This window comes from Gadus chalcogrammus, chromosome 2 (genome assembly GCF_026213295.1).
Source record: "Gadus chalcogrammus isolate NIFS_2021 chromosome 2, NIFS_Gcha_1.0, whole genome shotgun sequence".
In the NCBI taxonomy this organism is placed as follows: Eukaryota; Metazoa; Chordata; class Actinopteri; order Gadiformes; family Gadidae; genus Gadus; species Gadus chalcogrammus.
Genome location: NC_079413.1, coordinates 10,430,756 through 10,448,241, shown reverse-complemented (window position 1 = coordinate 10,448,241; position 17,486 = coordinate 10,430,756). Strand labels below are relative to the sequence as shown.

The window sequence follows — 17,486 nt, the reverse complement described above, 5'->3', positions numbered from 1 at the left end:
CTCTAATAGAGCACAACAGTATGTTTACATACATGCAATGCCTAATCCAATTAAAGCCATTGTTCAACTATGCTCCTCAATTGGAATACTGCCATTGTCTGATTTTACATGGCGGTGAGAAAAAAGATTCATTGGCCGAAGCATGTCATAATCTTGTACGATAGGTGGCGCTGTACCCATTTCAACTACTGGTTATAGAGTCACTGGCTGACCCTTTAAATCACCAGCAACAACAAACTCAGGCGGCATTCAAGAAAGATGTTTTCAGTAGGCAGCTGACAGTTCACTTCGGGTCAATGTGATTTCACCGACTCTCTGAAGTCCAGATTGAACCGTGAGATGGAGGAGGAAGGGATTGTTGTCGTATGCGGAATCCCGCCGGAGCAGCTCCTCCGGCCGCAGAGCAGCCCCTCCCGCCGCGGAGAACCACCTCTGGCAGAAGGCCGCATTATACGGCAAAAATACCTTTCTCCTCTGTAGAGAGTTTGTATGGGTTGGTAGTCAAGCACTGGTAAACATATGCGTGCAAGGCCGCCTTAATGCACGGGCTTGCCTGGGCTGAAGCCCCAGGGCCTACGCCGATCGGGGGGCCTATCATGAGCTGCAGTAAAAAAAAAAAAAAAAAAAAGTTTTTTTTTTTATTATTTTTTTTTTATTCTTTTATATTTTATACTGGCCCATGATAGGCCCCCAGATCGGCGAAGGCCCAAGACAATGTGATTTTTTGTTTGGGGCTTACAAAGATCAGGGGCCTATCATCAGCCAAGAAAAAAGAGGGCCAGTGGCCCCTTTACACCACAGCCACACTCGTCGTCGTCGTCGTCGTCGTCGTCCCCCGTCAACAACGGCAAAATGTCGGAAATAAGTTACACATCTTCATTGTAAGATCCCCTCTCAGGGGGCCTACGAAACCTCAGCCCCAGGGCCCAATGGCAGGTTAAGGCAGGCCTGTATGCGTGCAACTTAAATCAAACAAATAAGGTTATCTGAATACCTCTTACTCTACTTTAACATTGAAGCCACTTCATAGCCTACTCATCACCTTCAGTGTTTAAGTAGGCCTACATCAAATTTAACAATATAACTATATGTATGACATATAACAAAATATATATTTTTGTTTTTTGACAATATATATGACATAATATAACAAAATCATCTTTATTTTTTTCCACATGTGTTTGGGATTTGGTCTGTGGATGTGACCTGAGCGTGTGGTGTATTGTGTGTCTGGATTCTCAATGGGTGAGTGTGCTGTAGACTTGGGCTGGGGAGAGGATGGGTGTTGTGGTTGTACAGTGGCTCTGCAACAGGAATTATGTGGCGGCGATTTCTCCTATAAGTCTTCCCATCTGCTTGAACTATGTAGGACCGTACTCATCTCCTTCACTGTTCCAAGTCTGTCGTAGCCATTCGCTGCCTGCATGCGGACCACTTGTCCCTCTGCAAGCGGCTGCAGTGGGTGACTCGACTAGTCATAGCAGCGCTTCAGGGTGAGCCTTTTGTTGAGCAGTTGGGCGGTGACTTGCTTGACATTCCCATGGTAGGCTCCAGCAGTTGGGAGCTCACTGGAATGTCTTCACCAGTTTGGCGCGACATAAGACGCTCGGCAGGAGAGCCTAATGTTGGGTCACAGGGAATGCTGCTGTGATTCAGGGTATTGAGAAACTCATCAGGTCCATCCCTGTGCGATTTCTCCATGAGTTGCTTGGCAATGTGAACTGCTCTTTCCGCGAGTCTGTCTGACTGGGGATAATCTGGGCTGCCTGTGGGTGAAATCCCTTTGCTTTTCAAAATATTTGAAGTTCTTACTTGTGTATTGCTAGCATTGTCCGTGATGAGCAAGTGAGGTGTACCATATACCGAAAAGTGTCTTTTCAATTTGGATATGACGGCTGATGAGGTCAAACCTCGGAGCAGGTCGACTTCGAACCAGCCGGAATACGAATCCACAAGGACTTGATAATGTTTGCCATGCCAATCAAGAATGTCTGCAGCCACTGTGGACCGTGGCAGATCTGGAACAGGGTGGAGTTGGAGGGGCTCCTTCCGCTGATGCGACTTTGTGCTATTGCACACTGCACATGAGCAATTCTTCTGTAATGTTCTTAGACATCGTAGGCCAAAAGATTACACCTCTAGCTCTACGCTTGGTTGTCTTAAAGGTTGGGTATGGAATTCTCTTTTTTGGCCATTTTTGCAAAATTACTTGAAATCCTTATCATAACCCACTTACAGCCACTGAGTAAGAAGTACTGACATGAAAATTAAACAAGTCAATCATCTGTGGAATGGGCAGGGCTCGAAAAACTCTAGCCAATGATTTCCAGAACCACCGAGTGGCATTGGACAGTAAGTATGTCAATTAAACGGTCGTACTGCACTCCCCCTCCCCCCGCGCGTGACCCCTTCGTGCACGTACTCAAAGCTCGTGACCCAGAGCAAGCTCCTGTTTGTTGTTATCCTGCGGTAGCTACTGGAGCTAACTAATGGCTCGCTCTCGCGCATCTGTGTTCGCGCTCGTGCATGATTGCACATCCATGTACTTGGAATTTGTATTTTCAAAATCTGCTGGTGTTTCGCAAATCCCATACCCAACCTTTAATACCTGGGTGGCCTTTGTGCACAATGTTGATATACTCCCTGTGCAGTGATTGGGGGATTACGGCTTTATGGCCTTTCATGATGATGCCATTGTAACCCAGTTGGAAATTGGGCCCTGATATATTATTTTATTTCCCATATTATCCCCTTATTTCTCATAAAGTTTCCCCTCTGTTCTTTGTCTGTTATATTCCCTTAAAGGGACACTGTGTAATATTTTAAGTCATTTATTACCTCAAATCAACGTATTCATTCATAAATGAGTCCTCATTGGTGTAAAATTATCTCTGCCAAAAATCTCACTTATCCTCCTGAGCGAAGAATAATTAATATGTAGTTACATAGGACGGGTAAGCTTCATGGAGGCTTCCATGTTCTTCCGGTCTATTAACTGCGGAGAGGGACAAAAAGCACTACGTGGTACAGGAAATGCAAACGCGTTTTCACTCTGAGCCAGCGTGAAAGATGACTGAAATAATTCACTATCTTGCTGTATGAGTAATTACTCATACATCATTAGCTTACACTAATGATTCAATGCCGTTTGAAATTTGTTTGAAATAACGAACCTCATCATCACTCGTATGACTTGATGAGGTAGTATTGGATGTCATGACACAGCTTCTTGGCACATACTGCCCACCGAAGTTTTTGAACAAGCGAGCACTATTAGTTTGAATGCAATATACAATTGTACCACTAGATGGGAGTAATTTTTACACAGTGTCCCTTTAAGCCTTATATTGTTTACCTGTTGGGTTATTTTGCTCATATTGGATTCTTATTGGCTGTATCTAAGAATACAGACCTCCCAATGGTTAGAGGGAAGTAAGCCCCGCCCCTTCAGTGCTGTCGTTCATGCGCAGCTAGAACGCTAACACAAGCAGACGAGTGAGAACGAGCTGAGAAAAAGAGTCAACTATAGAGTCAGTTATTAAATTATATAACAACTGAGTGGAGTTGAAGGGAAACGAACCCGAAGTGAGAGAGAGGGAATTGATGACCGAGCGCCGGGAGTCTTATTGTTTTCGGCCGAGTCTTGGTGAGTTCATGGAGCTAGAAGCTAATGCTCATTGCTAACTGTGCTAGCCATGCTGTGTCTTACCACGAGGCTCATTAACCCTCATAAGGTGTTCGGGTCTGTGGGACCCGTTTTCAGTTTTTAGCTTTATAAAAGTGATACAAATAATTATTTTTTTGAACTAAGATTCATTGGCTTTGGCTCATTTTCTGTGAGGAACATAAATCAGAAAACATTTTCAAGGACCCCCCCCCTGTATACCCCCCCATCACATTTATATTACACACAGGGTATTCGGGTCCAGTGGACCCGGAGCTAGTTTAAGTGTGGAAATCATAGGTTCTGTGCACCCTCATTTTCCCTTTCTCCTCTGTGTGTGTGTGTGTGTGTGTGTGTGTGTGTGTGTGTGTGTGTGTGTGTGTGTGTGTGTGTGTGTGTGTGTGTGTGTGTGTGTGTGTGGAGAGTAAAGCAGGTGAATGGGCCCTTGGTGTGAGCACCCACAGTGTGCACCCACTGTTCCCGCACAAGGTTGCAACATTGGAGCACCCAACACTATCTACACCCATATTCCCACACATTTCACCCTCTGTCTTGCGGGAACCAAGCTTGGGGATCTGACACTATAAAAAAATCTCTGTCAGCGTGGTTCAATACCACAACTGATCAAGATGGCAAAGCGATTCTCTGTTCAGACTGCCTTACAGTTGATATTTGAAGAGACAGAGGGTTTTGATGGTGATGCTGAGGAAACAGTTTCAGAAAGTGAGGATAACATTTCTGAAAATTCAGAGTCTGACACTGAGTTTGAAGAGGAGGATCAGCATCAGCCAGCTCCGAAACGTAAAAGACAAATACACTATATACATAATACATAATAATATAAAACACAATATACATGCAACCAGTGCAAAAAATACATATGCAATACACACACAGTGAGACTCTGCCCCTCATGTGTGGTATAGACTGATATACGTATAATGGCCGTGTTCAAAGGCTTTAATGTGTTGTTCAGACAGATGTTATTGAGTATGTTTCAATTTCTAATGATGTTGATAATTTCCCAGTTATGCCTGTTTTATGATGCATTTTCTTATTTTATTACATGCTAATATGAAAATAAACAAAAACGAGTGGCACCTCTATTCATAAATGTGATTTAACAAAGGTAAAGGGAACAAATTTAACATATGTGTTGTTTATATTACTTGCAATTGGGTTGAAGTAACCATTTGGTGAGTATTTAAAAAAAAAAGTTAGATTATGTTGAATTAAAAGGCCTAAAATGCAATGGGTCCACCAGACCCAGCAGCACCTCCTGTGTAACAAAAAAACGAACACCCTATGAGGGTTAAGAATGCTTGTATTTTACCGCTGATTCTGTGTGTGAACCTGACTATGTTAACTGTTCTGAGCTACAGTAAAAGCAGCACATTATTTCACTGATAAGCTGATAGAAAATAGGAAGCTAAGCCATTTTACTTTGCTGGTCAATTTGTTTGTACTTTACTTTTTCTGGTGTTTAATGTTTACAACTCGAGCATGCATGCTCTGTTATGCACTACTTGTGCTAATGGTATGTAGCATATATTTAAAAAGACTGTTCTATATTATAGCCTTGAATTTAATATGTTGAGGTGAAGCCTGTAAGATGTTCTTTATGTTACATGTTAACTAAGGCGTATTTAATCATATTTCATGGTTAAAAGGGTTGAAATGATTTGTAATTCATGATATAGTTAAAAAGATAATTCTGCATTACTGCAATACTATTGTGTTTCAACGGTATGTTTTTGATGATATCCATTATGGCCATTAAGGGTGTTATTCTAAGACCCATGTATAATAGCCTGTTTTTATATAGGCTAGGTTTTTTGGAGTCCTTGGAAACACTTGAGAGATATGGATCGAATTCCCTTTGACGAAGGGGTGGCGAGCTAGGGAAGAAGTTACCTCCTTATCCAAAGGAGTGGACCGTGATCACCTGTGCCCTGGAGGAGCATATCCTTCATTTACCTGCATCACTTGAGTATCTCGGGTGAAAGCGCTCTGAAGCGCCACACATGACCCTTGACCTTTGACTTGACATTTCCCCTTTTGACTAACGAATGCTGAACTGGCCGAACCGAAGAATCTAAGGGTGCACTCACACTAAGCCATCTGGCCGTGGCCGTTGGCTGTTTTCACACCGTGCTCAACTGGCCCCATTGTTCTCTCGCCTGCACTCACACTAGGCCCTCTGGCCGTGGCCGTTGGCCGTCGCAACTGTGTCCTGGCCACGGTAGGCTCTTGTACATACGTCATCACGTCGTAACACGTCATCACCAAGCGTCCGCTGCATGGACAATAATAAAGTCATTTATTCGCGGATTCTCCCAAATACGTCGGGATTCTTGTGGGTCTTCTCCAACTGTGCCTGAATAGCATCGTCTGCCCAAATGGCTAACAGACACTCGACTTCTCTATAGGACTAACGTGAACCAACAGTTGAACCGCTTGACGCCATGTTTACCTCCTTTATAAATATGAGTTCCCCTAGCCTGCCTATGGTCCCCCAATGGCTAAAACTTGTAAAAAAACGATCACTAGCTGTTCTGCTTGCCTTTGAAAAAACAGAGGCTCAAGTGCGCTGATTTGGAATGTCTGCATTTATGACGTCACCAAGAATCTCAGCTCCTCCCCTTACTCTGCCTGGCCCGCCCAGAGACGTTGGGCCGCCAATGAGACTCGACCGTGCGGGCGCCGTGCGGGCGCCGTGCGGGCGCCGTGCGGGCGCCGTGCGGGCGCCGTGCGTGTGTGTGTGTGTGTGTGTGTGTGTGTGTGTGTGTGTGTGTGTGTGTGTGTGTGTGTGTGTGTGTGTGTGTGTGTGGGTGTGTGTGTGTGTGTGTGTGTGTGTGTGTGTGTGTGTGTGAATACACACACTAACGCAAGTGTTTCTTGTCGGTTCTTTGACGTGTCTTGTACTTCCACAACAAGACTGTTGTGGGGGTTATCTGAGCCATGGTTGAGAAGGAATTGGGGGAAAGGAACTTTGGCTTTGACTCGCTGAAGTACATGAACTGCGACTTGCCGCCGGTTGCCGCGAGGCACCATCGCCCGGCAGCGGGCAGCCGGCAGCAGGCAGCGCCCGGTTCAGTCGACTTCAGGTTGATGTGAAAGTGGAAGAACCAGAGACGTCGCAGAACCCGACAAAGTCGTTTGTGATTCATAATATCGTCTGGAGGCGCACACAGCTTTTGGCCGTGATAATATGTATTAGATGCTATAGATTTCTATGTATTATATGATATTATTTAGATATAGAGCTCCAGGACTGTAACGCAAGTGTTGTACACTTCCTTGTTATTTGGATAACCGTTCTGCTTTTGGTGTTATGGCGCATAACACGTCGGACTCTCGTCTCTGGTATTTCTACAACGAGACTCGTATTGGGGGTTCTCAGCCAAGGTTGAGAATGAATTGGGGAAGGAACTTTGGCTTTGACTCCCTCAAGAACATGAACATGGAGGAGAAAGGGATTGTTGGCGAATGTCTCCCGCTTGAGACCCGCTGAGGGACCACCGCCGGAGGCGGAGGTGCCTAAGCGCTGCCCGGCAACGATCCCTTTCTCCTCCTTGTCGCGGTTCAGTCTACTTCACATTGATGAGGATAGGGTTGCCGCGGTATACGGTATTACCGGTGTTACCGGTGTTGAGGCCAGCACCGTTTACTCGGTGTTGCACACCGGCAACACCGAGTTTTTTTATTTTATTTTTTTCAGTAATAAAAAACAAATTCAGTAAAAATGAATAATGTAATTATAATTAGGAAAATTAAAATGTGTAGAATAGGCCACAGTTCTGCTCTGTGCGGGAGAATTGTCGCGCCGAGAATTGACGTGCTTCCTTACAAGACCGGTAACCATAGCAACGCCGGTAAACAAACCCCGCAGAGCCCAATCCCTACGTGAGCTACCCGCGCTACGGGCATCCGGAGGCGCGCAGAGCTTTTCGCCGTGATATTATGATATATACAATTATATTATACTATATATATACTATTATATATAGAACGTTATAAGACGCCGAGAATTGGCGCGCTGCCAGCCGCTGTCACCGAGTGTGAGAGGAGAGTTGACGGAGAAGATGGCGGTTGACCTATAGTTTCAAAGTCAATACCGTTTATACCGGTAATACCGGTGTTGACACGAGCGTATTACTCGGTGTGAAAATGTCCACACCGTGGCAACCCTAGATGAGGACGTTGAAGAACCAGGAACGTCGGAGAACCCAACGCGGTCGTTTGAGATTCATAATATCGGCTCACACAGCTTTTGGCCGTGATAATATATATTATATGATATAGATATCTATGTAGGCTATATGATAATATTTAGATATAGGGCTCCAGGACTCCCGTGTGTTCTAGAATCTTTACAGAACACGGCTAAAGGCTGTGTGCGCCTCGCCATTGCGATACATCCACTGTAAACAGAGCGCATGGTACCGTGGCTGCAAGATGCTCAGGGCCACACCCCCACCCTCCTCCTTGACCCGCCTCGCTCCTCCTCATTTGCATTATAGCTACAGACACCAAAACAGCGCATTTGGGGGAAGCTCAATGTGCGACTGGCTCGGAGTGGCTGTAACTCGGCACCACGGCTGAATTTCGGGAACGTCTTTGAATACTGTGTTAGTTGCCCACTAATACCTATATTAAAGAATAGATAAAATAGCATGTCATGGGACCTTTAAGACTTTTGAAAGTGTCAAGTGACATCACATTGCATTTTTGTTGCTAATGTCTTGCTGCTTGCCTCGGTCATCTTGTGTATCCGACAGATAAAAATGGAACTACAGGGCTCCAGAGTGCGCCTAATTTGGGCGCACATGCGCCTAGAATTCGGGGTAGTGCGACTGAAAATGTATCTGGTATAATTATTATTATTATTTTTTTTACAGAGCAGTCTATTCATAATATTGTAATAACCACGGAAGAGGCAGTGAATGAAGTATTGATTAGGCAGTGAATGAAGTATTGATTAGGTCTTGCGTGTTCCACCGGTAACAATAGAAACGCCGGGAAACAAACCCGCGAAGCCCAATCCAGGGGCCTGTACTACGAAGCTCGATTAGAGGGTTAGCGAGGAATGTTGAGCTGAAAGCCTGGGTTAGCTGTACCATGAAAGTCGATCTCTTTAAGCGTCGCTGTATCACCATGGTGACTTACGCTCGCAACCAAACCTGGTCGGGAGCAGCTTTTCAGCGAGTCTACCCGGAGATCGGCTACTTATATCGGCGTGCGCAGCTTCCTAGCCCCTCCTCCGATAATGGCGTCACCATTTGTGGGTGTTCCCAATGGACCTCGACGCACTTATCGTACAGCCGTCTCTCCGGAGACGGAGGGTTTTTCGGGACAGAACCGATCCCTTGGCATTGTCTGACGATATTCTTTATGAGAGATACAGATTCGGCATTTATTTAAGGCATTTATTTAATGGTCAAGATATTATTAATCAATGGCGTAAATATCGACGGTGCAACCGGTGCAGCTGCCCGGGTTGCGTGCTGGTGCACCCAAATTAAAAATGTAGGCGCACCAGTGCACCCAAGGAAAAAGTTAGTCTGGAGCCCTGAACTATTAAGCCTTAAAGGGGTCCTATTATGCTTTTCAGTTTTTTCCTTCACCTATTGCGCTTTACATATGTTTTGGGGTATATAAATGGTTGGCAAAGTTACAATACCATAAAATTCCCACAAGGAGGAGTAAATGACTACCGCAAATCACTGTTACCGAGCTGCCTAGAAATGGCTTGTTGGGATTCTCTCCGCGGCTTTCTTTTACTTCCGGTACATGGTGACGTAGACATGTACCTTTGCTGGGAGTCAATGGGAGAGCGTCATAAACTTTTGCTGCGTTCCTGGACACGCTGGGGTCGGGGGGAATGGATAAGATTGCAAAATAGAGTTTGAGTAGAGAAGTAGATGGACAAAAATACATACTATTTATATATTATGTATAAATTATATATATCTATAAATTATACATAAATTATACATATATATATATATATATATATATATATATATATATATAATTGGTAAGGTGAGTTATAATATTTCTGAGTTATAATATATAATTGGTAAGGTAGCACCAAAGCCGTAGTAGACAGTGACAGATTGCCTGAATTGACGTCAGCACCAAGATTCTAAATGCCTCAAAATTCTAAGCAACAGGGTGTTTCACATATGGGTTGTAATACTCATGAAAGTAGGAGAAAAACTAATGCGCTAGACAACCCTTTATTGTTGTAAATCAATTCTATGAGGTCAAACAAATTAAATAATAAACAGTAAAAAATGGCATAATAGGGCCCCTTTAATCCTTAAGTCACTTGTGAATGATTCGATGCTCTCTCCTTGTTTCTGACTTCTGGTAAGAAACTTGTGCCTTTCCACATTCCTGTTTTGAGGAGTGCAGTTTTCATAAAACTTTTACTTATTTTTCAGCAATAACGATATCATTCTCCCGCCCAAAATTACTCCTGGTCTGCGAAATCCATCCGCCATCACGTCTGGGAAATAAAAAACAACATTGTTCAATGACGACCGAAAAAATAAGAGAAAAAAAACCCTGGTGAGAAGGCCGTACTCACTTCTGACACCATGCAGAGAGTTTGTATGGGTTGGTATGAGTCAAGGATCACACCAAGTGTATACGACTGCAGAGAGTCAGAGGCAAAGTTCCTTTCTCCCAATTCCTTCTCCAACATGAACGAGATAACGCCCACTACGAGTATTTACTTGTTGTGGAAGTACCAGTCTTTAAGATTCATAATATCAGAGAATATCCCCGTCAGTTCAGCCGTGGCGCAATGAATGAATAAAGATCGTAATCAAGCGGATGAAAAAAACATTTATTTTGATAGATGCGCCCGAAATTACGACTTTACATCCTTGTTGATGACCTACATTTAGAAAAATATGTACTTTTAATTAAGCCTTGGGTGAAATCAAAGCATAGTGTATACTGAATGCATTTTGATGATGATGCACTTCTTGTGGGGGGTGACAAAATTGGCACGACACCGCCTGTAGAAATGCTGTAGTAAACATTCCAGGCCCATAAGGGGCGCTGCTTCTGCTACAGAAATCCAGCAGAAAAAAAAAAAGAGTTGAGCATGCGCATAAAGCCTGATGACTGTCCAATACCTCCTGGTAACGCTTTGCGGTGGATCTAAATAGATTTGGTGTATGTGTCTGTCCGTAATCCTTTTTAGCTAATTTTGGTAGCGGAGCATTACAATATTGCACTTACAATATTGTACTATCAACCCAACAAGGGAAATTATCTGGTGCAGAATCATCACAAGTAATGTTGTTTTTGGCGGCCTGTTTTAATTTAATTTTTAGTCTAGTCCTTCTCTCAAGTTGGAGTGTGGTCAGGGTAGTCGGAGGCTTTCAGATACGATGGCGTTCGGTTGCCATGACACTGCCACAAGCTTGCGCTCATCTAAAAAAAAAAATGGCAGGGGAAATGTAAATGATAATAATAATAGTAATAAATGAAATTTATATAGCGCTTAATATGGTACACTAATACCATTATGATGATTTCTCTGTGCAATGTACTATGTATCTTCAGTTACAAGTTGTACGTTTTTATATTTACCCGGATTAGTGTGGACAGGGCCTTACGTTTTCATTAACGCTAGCACCACAGCTGCGTCTTGTGAATCTAAATAATGCCGCGACGAGCGGGGATTCAGGAAGTAACGTAACCTGATAAAGCCCCAGAAATAAATAAAATGAACAATTTTTCTCGACCAGTTTTGATCACCGAAAATGAAGAGACATTTTTGCAGAGTATTATTTTGTAAAACACATTTAGTCTCGTTTTTATTCGTCAACAATATTGCATTATGTATTTAATTATAGTTATTGTCACATGACCAGCATTTACGTTGCGTTTCTCGTCTCGTTTTCCTCACGTGATAAAGGGTCGTTGATGATGATATTTAGTCATAATTTTCGTTGACGAAAGCAACACTAATCACAAGCATGTAGTCCACCATCATTGTTGTTGTCGTTCTGAGACTCCGCGGGCTAGCCAATCACTAAGGCTAGAGGGTCGAGGCGATGACATCATTGTTTGTGTTTCAGGCGTCCACACGAATCCTAACATGAAACCGCATAGGTCCGGTTTTAATGGTGCGTTTTAGTATTCTCTGCGAACTGCCTCGGATCTCAGATCTGACGCCACGCCCACATTTGAAGCGTTTTATTATTTCGCTCGGTCGTTGGAGGGAAGCATGGACGCCACCCGGAAAGCTGTTGTCGCGGCAGCATTGGCAGAGTACCGGCGCTCCAAAATAGGTAGGCTATATAGGCCATAGGCAGAGATACGGACGCAGTAAGGTATTGCAGTAATACGAGTGATTGAAATTGCAATTTAAACCACCAAAGCGATCCATGCACAACAGTTCATGCTTCAAGTCACACTGGGTGCAGCCATCTTGAATTCTGTCTCGAAATTTTGCTCGGTCACCACTGAGTTCAACCGAGATGGCGAGTTCGCCGTCCGAGGTAAAGGGGCGTGTTTGTGCGTGTCGCTAGGCAATGTCCTCGGACCTCCGAGACGGATGGATAATAAAACGCATCATAACAACCCTGGGACATGGTTTCCGAAAAAGTGCATATCGTGCAATGGATCCGCCTGATCCGTCTGGACGGTCCGCCGAAGACTTATGCGGTTTCACCAAAATATCGGCTCTGTGTGGACGGGGCCTTAATCAAAATCTATATCATGAAAATGAATGTGATTTTTACATCCGGAACCACAGTGTTGTGCTCTATAGAGCCACCGCCTGACCTCTTTACGTCACCAGCAACAACAAACTCAGGCGGGATTCGAGAAAGATGTTTTCAGTAGACGGCTATCAGTTTGGCCAAGGCGCAATGAATGAATAAAGATCACACACGTAGTAAGAAGAAAACTACTACTTTACAACTTCGTTGATGACCAACATTTAGAAAAACATGTACAATTAAGTCAGCCTTTGGTGAACGGATTGAAATCGAAGCGGCCGGGGATACACTTATGGTGTGAACCAGATGCCGAACCAGATGAAATCTCTGAACTTTCTTGCGGCATTTCATGGAGGAACACCCCCTTTTGGTCGGTCCAACTCGGGATTCTGAAAGTAACGAGTTCAGTGAAGCAGGGCTTACGACTCTTTACGGGCTGTGCCCGTAAAGATTTTATTTTTTTATTTGAACCACGTTGGTCATATTTATGTTGATTTTAAATGCTCTTAAACATTTGATTACATTGCTACTTTATTCCGATCACCAATTTATGCAATGCACAGTCTTGCTGTGCGTGCAATACAATGTTAAGTCGTGTTTTTGGTTTTTGTTTTAGGTTTGCTAAAGAGCCTAATGTAGCTAAGAATAACAACGACTAGCCAATGACAAACGGGGATGCTATAAGTGCTGCAAGCCAGGAAATTACTTCACGTTCTCGCTAGAGCAGGTCGGGCGTACCGGTGTACCATACAAACTAGGGGTGTGACGATTAGGGCCCGACCGATTCATCGGCCTGCCGATTTAATCGGCCGATTATAGGCTTTTTGAAAATAATCAACATCTGGCAAAAAGACGCTGATTACAACCGATTTTTTTTTATTTATTTTTTTTGAAATGTTATTGCGCTTAGTATCCTGCAGATTGCGCTCCTACTCGCCTTGCTAACTAACAACTTTAGCTGGAGTAAAATAGAGGAGATTGAATTTTACCGTACAACATGAAAGCACGCTCGCTCAGGCAGCTGCGCGCTCACCTCACCAATGTACACAAGACGCGTTGTTTCAGGATGTTGTGCCTGTTTTTCTTTAGGTCCCAGGCCATGTTAATTTGTTATACTGTAGACTCTAACGGTGAGACCATACTGCTCAGCACGCACGTTAGTCACTGCTCACGAGCGCAGCACATTGGGAGTTAGTTATTTATTTTACATTTTACATTACACTCATTTTTGACTGTAAATGTATTCTAAAACACTCAAAGGTTCTGCATTCAATTCACATATTCGTCAAAAGTGTTTAAAGTATATTTAAGGTATCAAAAACTACGTTTTATAGGCTTTTTTTTGTTTTGTTTTCAATCGGCCGATGGAATCGTAATTTTTCTCTGAAAATAATCGGCATCGGCACTCAAAAATCAATATCGGTCGGGCCCTAGTGACGATACACTCAGCTCACGAGACGAGACACGATATTGGGTTCACGAGAACGAGACGAGATTTTAAGAAAACTACAATGACAAAATATATGACTGGAACAACACTTTTATTTAACCGATTCTATATTATATTATAGTTCTTTGCATGCATGAAATTGAAACTTGGTGCTATTTTTTTCAAGAGCAAACAATATAATGTGCAAAACCAAATCAAAGTTCTACTCCGTCAATACAGAGTGCAAATAGTGCAAGCAGAGTCTGACCAAGTATGTCACTGATAACTTGGTGCAACTACACAGCCATGTTCTTTTTTAAGAACATAAGCATGTCCACATTCGCTGGCAGCAGTTGGGATCTTTGCGCATTGACTGTCTCCTGCTGTTGAAAAGATGCGCTCACTTGGAACGGAGGTAGCAGGGACAGAAAGGCACGCTTTGGCAAGGTGAGACAGCAAAGGATATTGGGAGGAGTGTTCTTGCCACCACTTCAGAGGGCAGCCACTGAGAAGGATAGAGGCCTCTTTTCTGTCGTTTTCAACTTCCCTCTCAGCCTGTTTTGTTGGACTCCTCTGGCTCAGTAGAGAAAGAGTTCCCTAACAGGTCCTCAAGTGCTGTCTTTTTGGGAGCAGGTTCTGTCACTTCTGGGCTCATCATCTCTCACAGCCTCCTCTCTAACGTGTGTGGGACAGTGAGCTCCACCTGCTGCCCCTTCTTCCCTCTCAGCTGTGATCTTTAAACAGAAGTAACACTGGTGTACTGATGCTTTCATGTTTCTAACACACGCACACACACACTTCATCACCCAGGCTCTGGAACTCCCTCCCCCCACACATAAAACAGTCAGACACCATTACAACCTTCAAGTCACAACTCAAAACTCACCTGTTCAAACTCGCACACAACCTCTAACTGATCATTGTTTTGATTGTTTGTTTGTTTTGTTTTGTCTTGTTTTTGTTTTATTTATTTTTTATTTATTATGTTTATTTATTTATTTTTTCCACAATGTCGTTTTTTAAACGATTTATGATGACTATATGCTCTGTAAGGTGACCTTGGGTGTCTTGAAAGGCGCCTCTAAATTAAATGTATTATTATTATTATCAATCTCTTAAAAATGTTTAGCTGACAAACATACACAATACAATTTAAAGTGATATACCTGTTTTTGCAGCAACTGTTTTGCCTTGTTCTGTACCCTCAGGAAGACGGCCTCACACTGGTCATGGTCTAGCTGAGGTAGAGTCCAGAACCTTGGGTCCAGTACCGTGCACTCCAGCAGATAGTTGAGGGCATCCCCACTATCTGTTTGCAATATTCGTGAGGATTGCAGTCTTTGTGTTGGCCACGGTGGTGGAATCTCCATAATTTGGTGTCATGTTCTGATCAATCATGCTCTTCAGTGGCACAATGAGACACTGTGGGACTCTTCTCCTCACACAACACTGTGGTGGCTGTCTTCAAAGGATGAAGCAGCTTCACAAGGTCTTCAGCATCTCTGACATCGCAGCTGTCAAGTGTATCAACTCTTCAGGCGTTTTGTCTTATCGCTGGGCTGGTGGGAGCTGCTGATATGGCAGCTTGCTGCTCAAGGTAACGAGCCAGCATATCCAACGTGCTATTCCATCGCGTCGTAACGTCCATGATTAACTTGTGTGATGGCAATTGTAGCTGTTTCTGCTTGGACATTAACACCGCGGTAGCCGTTGAACTCCGATGAAAAAAAGCAGCCACATGTCTCACCCGCCCGAGCAAACGAGCGACGTGGGGAACACCGAGGCCAGCTTGGGTTGCAAGATTTATAGTGTGCGCAAAACATTTAGGCCCATTCACACCCTACGGTAAATACGGATACTGTTAGGCTTTCGGTACAAAAGGATCCAATCGCAGACGGAAGGCTTGGTTATAAGAATTTTCTCGGAGTTTATTCCAGCAAGGCACAGGTATCATACAGGCACGATCCGACAGAGACTGAATGGGCACACTGAGCTTAAGTAGCCACAAACCAATCAACACACATTAGCAACAGGTGTGTTCACAAACTCAGGGGATATCAGCAAACCAAAGAAAAGCAGGAAGTAGCAGGGTGGAGTCGAAAGTACATTGCAATCCAAAACAAACAGAAAACACCACCAACTGACCTACAAAATGTGAATAAATAATAAAAAACACTTGTTGCTGAAAAAACAGGAACTTAAATATCAGGATCCCTTACAGTACCCCCCCTCCTACGGACGCCTCCTGGCGTCATAACTGGGGGAACTGGATGTTTCTCTAGAAAGTCCTTAATGAGCGAACGGTCAAGAATGTCACGACCTGGAACCCAGCACCTCTCTTCTGGACCGTAGCCCTCCCAGTCCACTAGGAACTGGAGGCCGCGGCCCCGGCGACGAACATCTAAGAGCTGGTGAACAGTGAAGGTCTCTGAGCCATCAATGATTCGTGGTGGAGGAGGGGGCTTGGGGGCGGGGCAGAGCTGGCTCAAGACAAAGGGCTTAACCCTGGAAACATGGAAGGTGGGATGGATGCGGCGGAGGTTGGGGGGGAGCTTTAGACGGACAGCAGTGGGGCCAATAAGTCTCTCAATGGGGTAAGGACCAATGAAGCGGGGTGCGAGTTTCCGAGACTCCACCCTGAGTGGAATGTCCCGGGTCGACAGCCAGACACGCTGTCCCACACGATAGGGAGGAGCCTTAGAGCGACGGCGGTCTGCCTGACTCTTCATCTTGACCGAGGCACGCTGCAGAGCTGTCCGTGTGCTTCTCCATGTCTGCCGGCAACGGCGGACGAAGGCCTGGGCTGAAGGCACGCTGACCTCTACCTCCTGAGCAGGGAATAGGGGGGGCTGGTAGCCGAGACAGCATTCAAAAGGGGAGAGGCCTGAGGCGGCAGATGGGAGGGAATTAATTGAATACTCAACCCAAGGTAGCTGGGAGCTCCAGGAGAACGGTCTCTCAGCTGCCATGCAACGCAAAGTCGTCTCAAGTTGTTGGTTTGCCCGCTCCGTCTGGCCATTGCTTTGAGGATGGTACCCTGAGGACAAACTGACAGAAGCACCAATGAGAGTGCAGAAGGCCTTCCAGAAGTGAGACGTGAACTGTGGGCCTCTGTCGGAAACCACATCCACAGGCAATCCATGGTACTTGAACACATGCAGCATGACTAAGCTTGCAGTCTCCTTGGCAGAGGGGATCTTGGTTAATGGAACAAGATGTACTGATTTGGAAAATCGATCAACAACTGTGAGAATAGTGGTGTTACCATCAGACGGTGGGAGGCCAGTAACGAAATCCAGAGCAATGTGAGACCACGGTCTCTTGGGGATGGGTAGGGGCTGCAACAGGCCGGAAGAGGGTTGCGTGGAGTTCTTACTCCGTGCACAGACAGAACAGGCTGAGACAAAGGCACGAACATCACCTCCAATGGTAGGCCACCAAAATCTCCGGCGGATGAAGGCTTGGGTGCGCCTAGCTCCAGGATGGCAGGAGAGCCGGGAAGAATGACCCCACTGCAAGACCTGGGAACGGAGGGGCACAGGGACAAACAGGCGGTTGACAGGGCACTGACTGGGAGCAGCATTGTCCGGTTGGGCGGAGCGCACCAGAGACTCTATGTCCCACTGGACTGCCCCAACAATACGGT

General features: G+C 44.7%; 1 protein-coding gene across 1 annotated transcript in view; it reads left to right on the top strand.

Moving 5' to 3' along the window:
- Positions 1-3,422: 3,422 nt before the first annotated feature.
- Positions 3,423-17,486, top strand: part of cabp5b (calcium binding protein 5b) — a 35,028-nt gene continuing 20,964 nt past the window's right edge. The window contains exon 1 of the mRNA XM_056580059.1: positions 3,423-3,646. The gene's annotated coding sequence lies outside the window, so the exon portion shown is untranslated. The remainder of the gene's footprint in view (positions 3,647-17,486) is intronic.